The sequence below is a fragment of the Hemiscyllium ocellatum genome, chromosome 35, assembly GCF_020745735.1.
Source record: "Hemiscyllium ocellatum isolate sHemOce1 chromosome 35, sHemOce1.pat.X.cur, whole genome shotgun sequence".
NCBI lineage: Eukaryota > Metazoa > Chordata > Chondrichthyes > Orectolobiformes > Hemiscylliidae > Hemiscyllium > Hemiscyllium ocellatum.
In genome coordinates, this window is record NC_083435.1 from 20,453,932 (window position 1) to 20,471,603 (window position 17,672).

The following is a 17,672-nucleotide window of genomic DNA, read 5'->3' on the forward strand; positions in this document are numbered from 1 at the left end:
AAGTTATCTTTGGTGGTGGAGAGGGATATTAAAAATAGATCAACGATATGATATTATTAGCGGCACAATTATTTTGGAGGAGTTCAACATTCAATTTCTGAAGTAATGAGGACTCATATGGAAGATCAAAGAGTGAAAAAAACAATTTTAGCAGCAGAATTGGTAAACGATTATGAGTTTGTTCGTTAGTCAAAGTTTGTCTTCTGATGTCAATGATATTTTGTGAGGAATATAATCTGGGGAAAAGAGAAGTTTTAAGCAGAAACGGAAAAGGGGTCTTCATTGGGGATAGTAACGATAGGTTACCACACAGTTCCAAAAATGAAACCTACATTTACTCCTAAGTAAAAAAAGCTTGGTTGCTTTCACTTCAGTACAGCAGTCCACTTGAATCCCGAGTGTTACTGGTTTTGCTTAAGCGCAAGAACTGCTGGAGAAAAACATATAAGCTAATGAATTTTATTGCAGTGCAAAGGAAAGCAATTGAGCAAGTAAAATCTGCTTCAGACTGTTCAAACTGTTAAACAGTTGGTTCCAAGAAAACGTGCGATCTCTTGAAATAATTTAATTGCAAATTTAAGCTTTACACATATCTGCCAAGAGGTGCAGATAAATAAGTTAAAATTTTGGAAGAAATGAAGCATATCATTATTTTCTCATGTTAAATGAAGATATGTAACTCACAAGTAGTATTGCAAGACAATAAACAGTAATATGTAGAATTCATGCTGAGATGCAAAGTACTCCATTCTTTCAAGTGAGGCTGAAAGTCTGGTAAAACTTGGAAAAGTGGTGGTAGGTGTGCCAGAGAAATTCTTGGTTCCAAGAATGCAATTTGACCTTGGCAATTAAACACCTTTGTCACAAATGGGGACAATTGTTACTGTGTTTGAAAAGTCATGAGAATGTGAAAGATGTCCTGGTAATTCTGGCTGTGCGTGAACAAGTTCACAAAGACATAGGTTGGAGCAGGAAGAGAAATCAAAGATTTAAGATAAGGAATTTTGAAGCACTCTTCTTAGAGACCATGTTCAATCAAATGATTGAAAGGAAGAAGTGGTAGAGGGCAAAGTTGATTGTTTTATTTCAGAAAATTTGAATCAATTACAGCAGAAAGTTTCAAAACAAAAACAGTTGTATCAGACTGCATACACAGAGGATGAATATTAGTGCATCCCAGAATATTACTTTCTTAAAATATGACGCATTTATAATGAAATTGAGATAATCACATTCAGGCAAATGAGAAAAGGGCAACGGTTCACCTACGGTTCACCATTGGAGTTGTTATGACATGGGGTAAACACTCCTGCTTATGCTAACCCAGCAACACAGAAAATATTTATTCTGTGCAGTAATTTGTGAAAATTCGTCACAGGAAACATTTGTTTAAGAAAAAGTAACAACTTTTTTTCTTAATGTATAACAGAGAATAATTAACGAACAATTATTTTCAACTCCTTTCTCTAACCTATTTTTTGCCTTCCCCTTCTACAATAAAAATCTGATAAAACTCTTAATTAAGATTTTCAGAACACAACTTCTTATCTCAAAACTGGGCAGCTTTCGAGTCTTCTCTGTATTCTGCTCTGCTTTCCTTCCTCTTGGGGATTCTGCTTTACAGGTTTCTGGTCGATTTTCTGGCAGTCTCTACATGTTGGGTTGGCAGCTCTTCTCTCAATTGTTCAATCGAACCCGGTCTTATACCCCCAAAACATTGCATTTTCTCATTGGCTTTTAAGATTGTCTATATATTAAATTCAATATTGATTTGAATTTGGCATTTTCGGGGTAGAATTAAACTGATTGGCCGAATTCGAATTTGTTTTTGTCTCATAGCAAATCATGCAGTGCTACCTGTTTTGAGTCAAATGTTTCATTGCAAATTCTCCAGCACACGGTGTACTTGCCGTGTCCTTAATTCTCTTAAACGTACAGTACACGTCTACACCTTCATATCATGTTCCTGCTAAGCAAATTAAATGAACTATTATAACGAAAAGATGGCTTCACACTTTTTCTGTTTTAAAACACATCATCTTAATATATGGAGAACTTCAATATAAGTTCACCTGAACTTCTTCCCATATATCCAAACATACATAACATTAAATACAGACAAACCTCATGTAAACGTTATCATTTAAATCCACAGTAATGCATCTGTGAATACATTCTTACGATCTGAAACATGCGTGATTTTAAAAATAAAAGTCTGTAATATCATACTCCAATGAAATAGTCTCGTATTCTTATGTTTAAAGTTTTCTAAGCATGTAAGCTGATTGTGATCCGAGTACAAAAATCTCCAACACATTGTACTTGACTAAGGCATTAATATGTTCTAAGGCCTGTATCATACTCAGTAGTTCTTTTTTTTAAAATTGTGGAGTATTTTCTCTGCTGAATGCTGATCTTCTACAAAAAGTGATCAACTGCCAGTTTAAACTCATCTTCATTTTCCTGTATGAGTACAGCTCCTACACCTATGTCACTGGCATCGAGAGGGACTTTAAAAGTTTTTGAATCGTTTGTTGTAGCTAAAATTGGTGTGGTGGTTAATATTGATTTACAATAGTTGAATCCCTCCTAGCATTGTTACGTCCGCTGAAATTTTGTGTTTTTCTTCCGCAAATTAGTTGACGGGAGCACTATACTTTTGGAAATTGGAACAAACGTCCAGTTGAATCTGCTGAGTCCGAAGAATTGAATAAACTCTTTCATCGAGGTTAGTTTTGGAAATTCCTTGAAGGCCTTCGTCTTTGCATTCCGTGGGGTCTACCTTCCATGACGAATGCTATGACCCACGAATGTCACCTCTGATTTCACGAATTCAGCTTTAATTAATTTTATCAACAGATTTGCTTCCCGTAGTTATTCACAGAGCTCTGCCAACTGTACCGTGTGATCTTTCCAGGACTATGTCAAGATCACTAGATCGTCCACATAAACTGCACAGTTTGTTCACCAAGCTACAACTCTGTTCCTGAGTATTTGGAATGTGGCCAGTCTGTTCTGCATTCCAAAAGACATCACTTTAAATTTATATAACCCATTTGGGGTTACAAACGTAGCAATATTTTCCTTCTGTCTCTGATAAAGTTACCTGTCAGTAAACGTGTATTAAGTTCAACTTGGTGATGTAACTGGCTTGTCCGACTTCCTTGATGCAGTCCGGAAATCTCAGAATTGGAAGTGAGTCCGATTTTATAACAGCGTTGACCATACAATAATCCACGCAGAATGAGAGACATCCACTTCCTCTGGTTTGGTTCGATTATGTCATCGTCGTGCATGATCCCCACTTCCATGTGGACCTGTCTGGCTTTGAAAGGATTAAGCCAATACAGTAATTGTTTTATCGAAGCAGTGTTCACTCCATCTACTAACATGTTCCTTCCCATCTGTTCCTTACTTATGTCCTTACGCTGCAGCAACAAATCTTCCAACTGCGTTCTATGCTCCTGTGACAGATAGCATACAAACCCACCCCAATTTTCAAGGATTTCTTCATTTTTAAATCTAATTTGAGGCACATCAATATCCACATCTTCTGGATTTGATTCCTCACTCGGTCGGACAGTAACTAACACCTATTTCACTAGTTCGTCCCCACTAATATAATAGGTTTTCAACATATTCAGACGGCATACTTAATACTTTTTCTTTTTATCTTGCGTCTTTACTAGATAGTTCATCTGACTCAATTCTTTTTCTCAATTTGCTATGGTCCATTAAACTTAGTTTTAAAGGAATCTCCTTTCACTGGTAACAGTACTAACACGTCAACTCCTCGGGAAAACTACTAAGTGTCAGAGATTTTTATCTGCCATCTGCTTAATTCTACGTTGTGCCCTCTTTAGGTGCTGTTGAGCTAACTCACCTAATCTATTTAATCTCTCCATCACCTGAACTGAATAGATTCATTTTCCGTGTGTCCAATGGCAAACAATACGAATGGGATAACTTTATCCTAATGATTCGGGTATTCCTTACAGTATGCTCTCAAGATGGTCTTCAAAGTCTGATGCCACCTTTCCAAAGTTCCCTAAAATTCAGGGTGATATGCACTGGATTTAGAGGGTTGTATACCTAAGCTATCCACAACCTCCTTCGACAGCCTGGCAGTAAAATTTGACTCTTGCTCTCTCGCTCGCCCATGCCATGTGAAGAAAGCTACTAACTCCTCTACGAACATTTCTGCCTTGATACTCCAGAATGGAATTACCTTTGGAAATCTGGTAGACACATCCATTAGTGTTGACAAGTACTGGTTCCTACTTCTCTTTTTCTCGGGAGGGGATCTACACAATTAATTATAACCAGAGTGAAAGGCTCTTCAAATGCAGGAATTGGCAACTAAAGGTGTGGTCTTACTACCGCCTGAGGCGTACCTACCATTTGACATGTATGACACATACGGCAAACGTTAACCACATCCTTGTGCATTGCAGGCCAATAAAAATCTTTTTTGTACCTTTGCCTGAATCTTTCATTTCCCTATGTGACCTCTTTAAGGAAAATCATCTGTTGCCCATAACAGCTCGTGTCTCTATGCTACTGACAGCACAATCTGAAACGCTTCGGCCTATTTCTCCTGCACTAACCTGCTCTGTTCTACATTTCTACCTGAGAATTCTATCTTTCAGATAATAACCCTCCAGAATATTCTCTGTCTCCTTTTAAGAGCACACAGCCATATTGTTCTCTTTACTTTTTCCTTCGTGTTGTGCCTTATGATAGTGGGTTCGGGTTACCACACAGTCTGGGAAAATACCAGGATATTTCTGTTTTAATTCTTCAGTTTCTTAGTCTTCCTTGGGCTTCTCCATGACAAACAGTGTTATTCCCTACTTGAATGGTTCCAAGTCATTCCCAAGGGGAAAAAAAAACTGAATTCCTGGAACAAATGCTCTATCAATCACCCCCACTGTACCTTTCCCAGTCTGGGGTTGGCATTCCATCTGATCTTACATATTATACGAGAAATTTCTATCCATCTATCCCACAAATTACCCAACTCACGAGTAAAGGATCAGAAAGAGTGCACATTCGCTGTTATGCTCAGTGACTGTTTAGATCCTGTATCTCTCAAAAAGTCGACTTCTTGTCCTTCTCCCTTTATTATTTCTCAGTAAACTTTACACACAGAGGCGAATTCTTTGTGGAGATCAGTTACTAACTCCATACTGAACCCCTGCCTAGATTGTGCAAATTCCTACAGGTAAATGGCTCTTCTTGGGGTCTCCTTTCCTGCCGTCGCTAATGCCATTGGCTTGGCTTCGTTTGCCACATCATTTCCCACATTGCTTTTCTTGAACGTCCAGCGCTGTGACTTTATATGTCCCACTTTTTAGCAGTGAAAATACCTTCCCTACTGCCCTTCTGAGACCACCAGAACTTTAATTTACGGGTATTACAGTGAAAACACCCAACGCCTTTCACCTCCTGTCCAGCCTCTTTGCATTTTTTAACCTGAGGTGAAATCTTATATGTCCTCTCTACTCTTGCTTTCGTAGTGTAGGATCTTCCCTTCTCTAAACTTGGATTCTTCACAGGACGACATTTTTGCAGGAAGCGTGTCTTAAGCACCACAAGTTCTTATCTGCTAATTCTGCTGCCCTTCTCACTTCTTGGGCATTCTGTTACTCTCGGTAAATTAATACCGTATCTGGAATTGAATTTTGAAACTCCTCCAGCAGAATAACCTCTCTTACGACCTCAAAGGTCTTATCTATTTTCAACACATGCACCCATCGATCAAAATGACTATAGTTAGTCCTTTCGCAATCAGCATAAGTCTGACCTGGTTCCTTCTTTGTATTTCTAAACCACTGTCTACATGCTTTTGGTACCAACTCGTGAGCACTTAAACTAGCGTCACGATTTCTTGATACCTCATCTGGCAGTGTGGCCAATAGCTCACGAGCTCTGCCTTAGTTTAATCTGAACTAACATTGCCCATAATTCCTCGGACCACTGATTTTTCCTCGCCAACTTTTCAAATGAAATAAAGACAACTTCAACGTTTTTCTCATCAAAATGTGACAGAGTATAGGCATATTTTAATACTTCACTACCTTTTCTTTAAATCACCATTCTGTTGATTTCTCTTTGTTGACTTCGTTGCACTTCTCAATTTCGAATTTCTTCACGTTTTGCTCAGCTCAGAACTTCCTCTCTCTTTCTTCTTCCGCCCTGTCTTTCTTTTTATCTATTTCTTCGCTCTCCCTTTGCCCAGTCTAGGAACTTCTCCTTCTCTCTCCTTTTGCTCTCTCTCCATCTACAGCACTTGTCATTTTTCCATGACGTACCTAAGTGTTTGAGTCACCCGTTTGCAATTTCAGCTTTACTTTTGCCCTTTGTTAAACGCAAATCTAACTTGTTTGCTAAATTAAAAAAAAATGGTCTTTTTCTTTCCATCCAGAATTCCTTCGCAAATTTGAGAATCATCTTCAAATCCCAGAATCTTTTTTACTTAAATAATTCTAAGAGCCATTTCTCTCACATTTAATTTAATCAACTAGAAGTCATCAATATTAAACAAATTCCTCAGCTACGTATTATGTAAATATCTCGGGCATTAACCTGCAAGTTTTTAAACCTGTTGTAATTTTTCGGTCCCCCAAATCCATTCACATCTGTCTAAACCAGTTCAAACACCGACGACGATCCACCAAACAGTTACAACATGGGGTAAATAATCCTGTGTATTTTAAGTCAACAACACAGAAATGATTTATCCTCTCCGGTAATCTGCAAAGATCCGATAGGCCAAGTGCAAGTTAAAGTAAAAATCACAATTAACTTTATTAATGCATAACAGAGAATAATTAACGAACAATTATTTGCAACTTCTTCCACTAAGCTATCTTTTACCTTCCACTTTTGCATCACTAGTTCAATAAAAAAAATACAATTAAGATTTACAAAACCAATTTTTTTCTCTCAAATCCAGGAGCTTTCGGGTCTTTCCTGTATTCCTTTCTTCTTTTCTTCTTCTTGGGAATTCTGGTTCATGCTTCAGGTTACTGATCGTTAAAAGTACCTTCAACAGAGTTAATTTTCGGATCACCGTGGGCGGCACGGTGGCACAGTGGTTAGCACTGCTGCCTCACAGCGCCTGAGACCCGGGTTCAATACCCGACTCAGGCGACAGACTGTGTGGAGTTTGCACGTTCTCCCCGTGTCTGCGTGGGTTTCCTCCGGGTGCTCCGGTTTCCTCCCACAGTCCAAAGATGTGCGGGTCAGGTGAATTGGCCATGCTAAATTGCCCGTAGTGTTAGGTAAGGGGTAAATGTAGGGGTATGGGTGGGTTGCACTTCGGCGGGTCGGTGTGGACTTGTTGGGCCGAAGGGCCTGTTTCCACACTGTAAGTCTAATCTAATCTAATCTCATTATGCTGGCTTTGCAGTTCTCCTCTAAACTGTTCAATGTTCTCCGAGCTTATACCACAACAGCATCATATTGACTTTTTAAGATTGTCAAAATAGTAAATGCAAACTTGCGTGGAACTTGGTATTTTCGCTGTATAGTTTAAACTGATTGTTCGAATTCGATTTTGTTTTTGTCTCATAGCAACTCAGCCAGTGCTGTATGCTCTGAACCAAATGTTACATTGTATATTCTCTAGCACTTGGTGCACTTGTCAAATACTTCACACTCTCAAAGGTACAGTACACTTCTCGACCATCATAACAGAATAAAAATAAAGTTTTGCAGGCACCCCATGACTTAAAATTAGGACATTATTTGCAAGTAAGGAAATGTGAAATGAACATGCAAAAACTTTTTTTTCCGTCTGGGCTGCATAAGGATATGATTTTTTTCAGTCAAGTGATAAATATCATGTAATTAGAAAAACTCAAACTGTGCTAAGTTCAACACTCTTCATAATCATTTACCCTTTTCAGGAACAATTTACAGTGGACTTAATTGTTTGTCTAGGACCCCTATTTAAAGCAAAACGTAGGTATCAGTATTTACTTATCACAATGGATGTGTCTACATGTTTTGCAAACTCCATTCCATTTCGTATTATCACTACCAAAAGAATTGTAGAAAAGTTACTTTTGTTTTATCTAATAACGGTTACCCACAGAATTGAGATAAAGCAATTCAATTTGCACTTTCTGGAAATATGTATGCACCGAATGAATGTGCAATAGTTAGACCTGTTCAATTACCTTTTAGGCAGGTGATGAGAAGAACACTGAAATTAATAAAAGTGAAACTGCTGAGTCCGAGTTTACAGACAACATAATAGGACTGCGTTTCAAATGTTAGGGAAAGATTGGACAGCGTGGGTGAGTTAATTAGAAATTGTTTTAAAATAGCAGACAGTGCGACGAAACAGGAAGCAGGCAAGAATTCGAAAAAGTGCAATCTTTCCAGTAAAGTGTTTCCGCTATTTCCAGTAATAGGTGGCGTTTTAAAAGTAAGTTTTGAAAGGAAAATGAGAAACGTGACTTAGTTGTTAAGAATTCCCGATGTAAGGAAATCTGACAGAGTTTCACACTCAAAAAATATATTCCGCAAGAAGGGAAGCAAATGCAGAATGTGTTATTGTTCACAATAGCGATGAAAGAAGCACCGTTCAGATTATTCTGAATTGCACATTCGTCAAATTACTTTGGGAAATGAATAAAGACCCATTAATCCGGATAAAGTATTTAGTTACCTTCCAGAGCAAAATCTAATTGCTCATAGACAAAGATTCCATGCCTGTAGCAAGATATTATGGAACAAGCTGATCTAATGACGCGTGATGCAAATATTGGAGATGCCTGTTCGAAATAAGCACTGTCCTTAAGTCTGGCAGGTGTTCCAAAGAAGATTGAACAGAGTTTCAGCGAATGGAGCTCACATAACATAATAGAGCCAAAGCAGATAATCTCCAACGATTATTTGCGAACTATCTCAAAGTCAATGCAGTCATAATGTCCTAAAATATCCTATTTTACTTTTGGAAGACTGCAGTGAAGATGGGCTAAGCAACTTACATTTCTAAGTTGGATTTACTGACAGGATATTGCCAAATAACATTACTCAAAATAGTAAAGACAACTTTAACTTTTATGACATAGAATGGTTTCATGCCAGTAGGTATCAAAAATGTGTCATCCACATTCCAAAGACTAACCAGCAACGTCAGTTCAGGATCAATTAATTGCGTTTTGTACATAGATGATTTCGTTACTTTTAGTTACATAAGGAAGTAACATTTTTACAATCGATCTGAATTGATTCATCAATGTTTGGAATTGATAAACATGACTAAGAATGAGTTCACAAAAGCGCAACGCACGTTCCTGAGTCATGCTAGCAGACAGAGTGAGATGGTACTTTGAATTATGAAAACAAAAGTTATTGGGAGATTCTCCATGCTGTGGACGAAGACGGCAGTATGACTATTCCTGGGATTGTGTGTACGTGTCTTTAATCAGAAGATCACACTTAATTTTAAGAGGGTGGTCATTCCCTGGGTGACTGTCGTATTAAAGAGTTTAGTTTAGAGTGGTGTTGGAAAAGCATAGCAGGTCAGGCAACATCAGAGGAGCAGAAAATGCAACGTAAAATGCACAAGGCAGGTTGCGTGCATCATTTACATCACGTTAATCTGATAATCTGTGTTAACGACATGAATGGTAAAATGTCATGATCATTAAATTATGTTCGAAGTTGTTCTAATCGTTCCAGCACTTCTCCAAAATCATGTAACATATTGAATAGATGTCCCTACTCAACAGGACATATGATAATTAACACATATAACCAAAAATACCTCTTTTGTTCCAATGTTAGTTATATGTTGCCTGCAGCACATGTTTTACTTTCCTGTAGAATTTTGAGCTATTACTTAGTCTATACATGAACAAAATAACCTGTTTGAAAATCATTTTAAATAAACAGAGTGTATTCATGATTGTTCCTGTTGTGTTAGTTTTACATCTGTCTCCTGATTTTCCGTTCTTCCCGACTCATATTTGACAATCAAAGATCAATTGTAATACATTGTGATTAAAGAAGAATTATTTTCAGTTTCACGACGCAATGTGGTTTAATTAGGTAATACAAAAATATTTAATATGGTTCCCAGAGTCGCTGCTAAACAGTGCATTGGCGCATTCAGGAAGCAGATTTCTAAATAATAGACGTTTTTGTTCGAAAATCTCCAGAAATCTGTCTGAATACAGAATTGTCGGTGGATGCCAATCAATAATTATAACCACTCCACATCAAATCATCACGACCTTGCTGTTTAAATGAGTAAATATATTTTCCACTGCATTTGAAAACATATCAGCAATCCAAACACCTCAAGATACCCTGGTCAACACAAATTCTGTAACCATTTCAGTATAATGGAAATATGCATATTCCTTTCTGTTTGTGTTGAATATGCAATGACATACATCATGTCGTTTGTACTTTAATTGGCAGTTTCACACTGAAGAGATGTTATTATGTTGATCAAATTAAGTTATGCTTAAAAGGAATAAAAGCTTGATTATCTCAATAGATCTGGCCTCATCTGCAGGAAGATTTAAAAAAAGGCAGCAATTTGATACAGTACACTTTATTCCTGGTTTTGCCAGAAATTACATGTTGGTTTTTTTCTACTTATATGATTTCAGATTTCCAGTCTCCATTAGTTATATTTCATATACTGGTTTTAATATCTGAAAACATCTCATGACTTGAAATAATAGTTTGATGCAGAATAGTTTTTTTTAATGGAAAGAAAGTAATTATCAATGGAACCAAATCCTGCAAGATGAATTGAAGATAAGCTTGAGCACTAATTTGTCTTTTGAACAATTAAATATTTAAATCGGATTCTTTATCTTCTTTATTTCAGAAATAAAGCAATTGAAACGAGATATGGGTACAATTTCAACGCTTCTGAAAAAAAATAATGTTATGATATTTACATAAACATATTTGCCCTCTCAGGATGGCAAGCCCGTTAGCACATATGTTAAGTGATATTACTTAGAAATGATGAGATCAGTAGTTCAATGCAAGATGAAAGTGAACATAATTTGCAGAAAGTTGAACATCAGAATTTTAGTTATTCCGTCTTTCAGCAACTAAATGACATATTATTTGTAGGATTTCTTATTTTAGTGCAAATTATTATCATTGAATTTACTCTGAAGATATTTGATGATACACAACTTCAACGGAAATGTTGCTAGGAAAAGTTAGTCTTCACAGTTTGTCGAAATAAACACGATGTCAGGGAATCAATATGTTTCAAACAAATACTTCAACAAATGCTGAAGGAAACTGTCAATCATCTTTGAAAGTTTGGTTGTTTTTTTCACAAGCTAATAGTACACCATGTGCAAAATTAAAGATTCAGCCAATAATATTTCTCTTTTTGCTTAGTTTATTGATTATATTAGAAAAAAACGATTTTTAAACAAAATTATTGTTGCATGTAGAGGGACGTTTCAAAGAAACAAAGGAAGGTAGGGCATGAAACATTTTTTAAAAAAGATGCAAATGTTAATTTTGTTCTTTGAACTCTGATGCAACTGCGATTGAGGTCCTTTCTAGTTCATTAAATCTATGTAAAGTAAGGAGGCAGCTATGACTTCATATTATTCTGACAAATTCTGGATTCCAAAGTTTTTCTCTGTATTAAACCGGACAACAGGTGTATCGTATACAAAATACTTTGCATATTCCATTGTCAATTTTGTGACATTTTCATTTAGCTTATAAAACAAATGAAATCATTCGATGATAATATCAGATCTGTGCTGTTACTATTGAAAAAAAAATCATTGTCAGTACCTGATGAAGATAAATATCTCTAGGTATGTTTCATCCTTGATGTGTAGACGACTAACAATTCCTAATTATGCAACATTTGGAAAATGCCCACCAGAAGTGAATCTTGATGCAATCGAATTCTAATGAGAATGTTATGAAAAGTCACCTGTTTTGAAATGCAAACTCTTTTGAGTTTAATGAGTTGTGCTGCAGCCATTTTTTTAAAAAAGATAAATTGTCGAAAGTATATTTGATACTTCCTCCTACAGTCTATTTTGCAATATAAGTTCAGAAAATTTAATGAATGGACACGAAGATATAACATCTGTATATAATTAAGGCATTAAAACCTAGGTCACTTCAGGATATTTGGCATAAAAGTAATTTTTAAATGGGATAGAGATGTCTTTGTAAAAGGTGTATTTGTTAACATTATTAAATAAAGGGGATAATGGGGCATTTTCATGAGTGGTTACAGCATACTACGTTTCGGTTCATTGGCATTGCTTATAGACAGAATGTTATATGATTAGGCAAAAATGAACTGTATCTGATAATGCATAAATGCATATACTTCCCCTATTAATTGTTCAGTTGGTAATAGATTTGCAATGTGATGATGTTGGTGTTAGTACTGGTATGTGCTGCCAACCATGTCTTTGCGTGTTCTAGCAGTTTGCCTTACATATTGTTGATATTGTAGTCACGATTGCCAGTTGAGCAGGAAGTGGAGGTCGCTAATGCATGAAAGTCAGAACGTTAAACGTAAAGTCAAAATTAAGAAGTTATGGCCGTCAACTTGATGGTCCACAAAATAAGATCATGGCTAACTTGCTTGTAGCCATAACGTCATATACTGTCAAGTCCACATAAATCTGAGAACCACCTGTCTAACTCAACTTTGAGTACAACTGTTGGTTTATCTACCATTGTTTTGGGGCACTGGCAATGCGAAACACTCGAAGTCTGTGAAATAAGATGTTTCTTATAACGTCAGCAATGAATGAGAATCAATTTATTTTTGAAATGTTTATATTGATTTTGCATTCACCACCGCTTGAATAATCCTCTTCGCCTATGTGCAACCCGTTTCCTGAAATATTGTGAGGTTTACGAATATCAGTGCGTGTTCTTCTGAAATTCAATTAAAAGTGAGGAAAATTAATGGATTTTGTTGAAAAGCCAGTATAAAATATATCAGCTTCCTTACCTTTTTAAATGATCAAATGCAAGGTAAGTTTTCTTGCTTAAATAAGTTTTAAAAAAAGTCAAAATGCTTTGATCTCGCCAATGCTGAGTACATCAGTATCAAGGCACCTAGTCGTAAATTTCAATGCCATTGCAAGTTAGACCAGTATTCCATTTATATTTCTTCTTCCTGATAACTGTAATTGTATGCTCATATGTGTGTTTCTATTTTTGAAAAGGATTTTATGACTCTCTGCCGCTTTTTGTTCTGATTATCTTCCCTTGCAATTAATTTGCTGTTTTCCTGTCCTTCCAGCCAAAAGGGCAACTCAGATTTCCCAAAAATGGATTACAAGTATTGGTGAATTTGTCCAATAATTTATCCTTAAAAATTACGATTATCCTGCTCTGAAGTTGTTTTCATCTTCATGATGAAAGCAGATATGGATTCAATATACCAGCATCTTCAGCAATGGATTCTCAATATTAATATCCCAGTAACTATCCTGAAATTTAGACACAACGCCATAATTTACATTTTCTCTCGGTAAAGCAGTGATCTCTTCGTTATTAGAACTTAAACTAATCTGAGTCATCAGTGGTCTTATTCAAAAGATTTTAGTAGAAATGTGAACGCTTTTAAAATGTCTTTTGAGAACTTCATCTTTATTCATCTTGCTTACTCTGTACTCAATGAGATGTGATATATTTGTAAAACGATTTCATGTAGTTTTAGTTTTTTTAAAAAACCCTGATTGTCTTGTGATTTTCTTTCTGAGCGCTTTGTTTCATTTGATTTTATAATGCCATTCACGACTTTATCAATGACAATCATTTAAGTATTCGGACCATGATTGATCAGTCATGTCAATAACATGTTCCTGAACAAAAAGATTATGTTTATCATGTTCCAATTCACAACGGCCATTTCATAATTTAATGAATGTTTGAATATTCCATACAGTACATCCACAATCTCTATAGGTATAGTATATCAGAATTAAGGTTTCACATCTCCAGGAGCGAAAGAGTGCATAAAAGAAGCTTGTCGTGACTTTCTTTTACAACTATATTCATTGTTTTTCTTTCCTTCTTTTCTTGCTCATAGATTCCTTCGTTCGTTCGTTCATTCATTCATTCATTCATTCATTCTATCATTTATTTTACTGAAATGTAATTGTTGTTTCTACATTTGTCTCTGAAGAATGAGACTCGACATTATTAGCAGACAACGCATTTTTTGTGTTTTCTTGGATGAATACATCAGCCACAGTTTGCATCAGAGATGCACATTTAACCTTTGCCTCGCATTTCATCACATTTTGTTATATACCACACTTTTTCTTATTTTACAAGTATTGTCATATCCTTTCCTTTGAAAACATATTGACTGTTCTAAAATCTCTCGAATATTTTGACTTTCAGTAATTCTTTGCATCTTTCTACACGATTTCTTTCAATTTATATCACGCAGAATCTTCAGCTGCACTCAATTGCACTTATAAATATCTGTTTGTAGGAACAAAATAAAGGGAAGATATTCATAGAAATAAATATTTATTTTTTTTTTACAATTCCTGCTCACCATACTCACCACAATGTTAGAATTTGATGAGTTGGAAGATTCTGAATGCATTCAGAACGAGGGTCGATAGTGTGTAATTTACACTGATGCACCACAAATGTGCAGGATCATGTCGGTTTTTCTCAGTGTTCGTGGGGAATTAATAGACTGTGGCAAATATAGAATACCAATCAAAGTTCTGAACTGAATCTCGGAGATGACTTGTTTGATAGTGCTGTGGAGCATATGAGTTATTGCAATTGCTATCACGCTCCAGATAAATGTAGCCAGACTTTCTACAGATGAACATTGTTTCAGTGTCCGAGGTTTTGTGAATCATTGGAGACATTTTAATCTCAAGCTTTGATATATTGAGTTATTTAGTGAACATAGAACATAGAAAAATACAGCGCAGTACAGGCCCTTCGGGCCTCAATGTTGCGCCGATCCAAGCCCACCTAACATACACGAGCCCACTTTCCTCCATATGCCTATCCAATGCCCGTTTAAATGCCCATAAAGAGGGAGAGTCCACCACTGTTACTGGCAGGGCATTCCATGAACTCACGACTCGCTGAATAAAGAATCTACCCCTAACGTATGTCCTATATCTACCACCCCTTAATTTAAAGGAATGCCCCCTCGTAACATCTGACTCCATACGTGGAAAGAGGTTCTCATGGTCAACCCCATCTAAACCCCTAATCATCTTGTACACCTCTATCAAATCACCCCTAAACCTTCTTTTCTCTAATGAAAACAGCCCCAAGTGCTTCAGCCTTTCCTCATACGATCTTCCTACCATACCAGGCAACATACAGGTAAACCTCCTCTGCACCAGATCCAGTGCCTCCACATCCTTCCTATAGTATGGCGACCAAAAGTGCACACAATACTCCAGATGAGGCCGCACCAGAGTCTTATGCAACTGCAACATGACCTCAGGACTCCGGAACTCAATTCCTCTACCAATAAAAGCCAGTACACCATATGCCTTCTTCACAGCACGATTTACTTGGGTGGCAACTTTCAGAGATCTGTGTACATGGACACCAAGATCCCTCTGCTCATCTGCACTACCAAGTATCCGACCATTAGCCCAGTACTCCATCTTCTTGTTACACTTACCAAAGTGAATCACTTCACACTTAGCGACATTGAACTCCATTTGCCAACTTTCTGCCCAGCTCTGCAGTTTATCTATATCGCGCTGTAACCTGCCACATCCTTCCTCACTGTCAACAACTCCACCGACTTTCGTATCATCCGCAAACTTGCTGACCCAACCTTCTAGCCCCTCCTCCAGGTCATTTATAAAAATGACAAACAGCAATGGTCCCAAAACAGATCCTTGCAGAATACCGCTGGTAACTGCACTCCAAGATGAACCTTTACCATCAACTCGTACCCTCTGTCTTCTTCCAGCCAGCCAATTCCTAATCCAAACCTTCAACTCCACCTCAATGCCATACCTCCGCATTTTGTGAAGTAGCCTACCATGGGGAACCTTATCAAACGCCTTACTAAAATCTATATACACCACATCGACCGCTTTACCCTCGTCCAACTCCTTCGTCACCTTCTCAAAGAATTCAATAAGGTTTGTGAGGCACAACTGGCCTTTCACAAAACCATGCTGACTATCCTTGATCACATTATTCCTATCCAGATGTTCATAAGTCCTATCCCTTACAATTCTCTAAGACTTTGCCCACAACAGAGGTAAGACGCACCGGCCTATAGTTACTAGGGTTATCCCTACTTCCCTTCTTGAACAAGGGAACCACATTTTCTATCCTCCAGTCTTCTGGCACTATTACCGTAGACAACGGGGACATAAAGATCAAGGCCAGTGGCTCTGCAATGTCCTCCCTTGCTTCCCAGAAAATCCGAGGATAAATGCCATCAGGCCCAGGGGACGTATCTACATTCACCCTTTCCAGAATTTCCAACACCTCTTCCCTATATATCTCAAAGCCATCCATTCTAATTAATTGTGACTCAATATTCACATCGGCAACAATGCCCTGTTCCTGAGGGAATACTGACGAAAAGTATTCATTCAGTGTCTCCCCAATTTCTTCAGCCTCCACACGCAACTTCCCACTACTCTCCTTGACGGGACCTATTCTTAGCTGAAAATGTGTTGCTGGAAAAGCGCAGCAGGTCAGGCAGCCTCCAATGAAAAGGAAATTCGACGTTTCGGACATAAGCCCTACATTAGGAATGAGGAAAGTGTGTTCAGCAGGCTAAGGTAAAAGTTAGGGAGGAGCGACTTGAGGGAGGGGCGATGGAGATGTGATCGGTGGAAGGAGGTCAAGGTGAGGGTGATAGGCCGGAGTGGGGTGGGGGCGGAGAGATCAGGAAGAAGATTACAGGTCAGGAGGGCGGTGCTGAGTTCGAGGGAATCGACTGAGACATGGTGGGGGGAGGGTAAATGAGGAAACTGGAGAAATGAGTTCATCTCTTTTGGTTGGAGGGCTCCCAGGGGAAGAGGAGGCGCTCTACCTCTAATCGTCGTGTTGTGTTCTGGCGATGGAGGAGTCCAAGGACCTGCATGTCCTTGCTGGATTGGGAGGTGGAGTTAAAGTATTGAGCCATGGGGTGGTTGGGTTTGTTGGTCCGGGTGTCCCAGAGGTGTTCTCTGAAGCGTTCCACAAGTAGGCGGCCCATCTCCCCAATATAGAGGAGGCCACATCGGGTGCAGCGGATGCAATAGATGATGTGTGTGGAGGTGCAGGTGAATTAGTGGCGGATATGGAAGGATCCCATGGGGCCTTGGAGAGAAGTAAGGGAGGAGGTGTAGGCGCAAGTTTTGCATTTCTTGCGGTTGCAGGGGAAGGTGCCAGGAGTGGAGGTTGGGTTGGTGGGGGGTGTGGGCCTGACGAGGGAGTCACATAGGGAGTGGTCTTTCCGGAACGCTGAAGGGGAGGCGAGGGAAATATATCCCTGGTGGTGGGGTCCGTTTGGAGGTGGCAGAAATGACGGCGGATGGTATACTGTATACAGAGGTTGGTGGGGTGGTAGGTGAGTGGGGTTCTGTCCTGGTGGCGCTGGGAGAGGCGGGGCTCAAGGGCGGAGGAGCGGGAAGTGGAGGAGATGAGATGGAGGGCATCGTCGAGCATGTCTGGGGGGA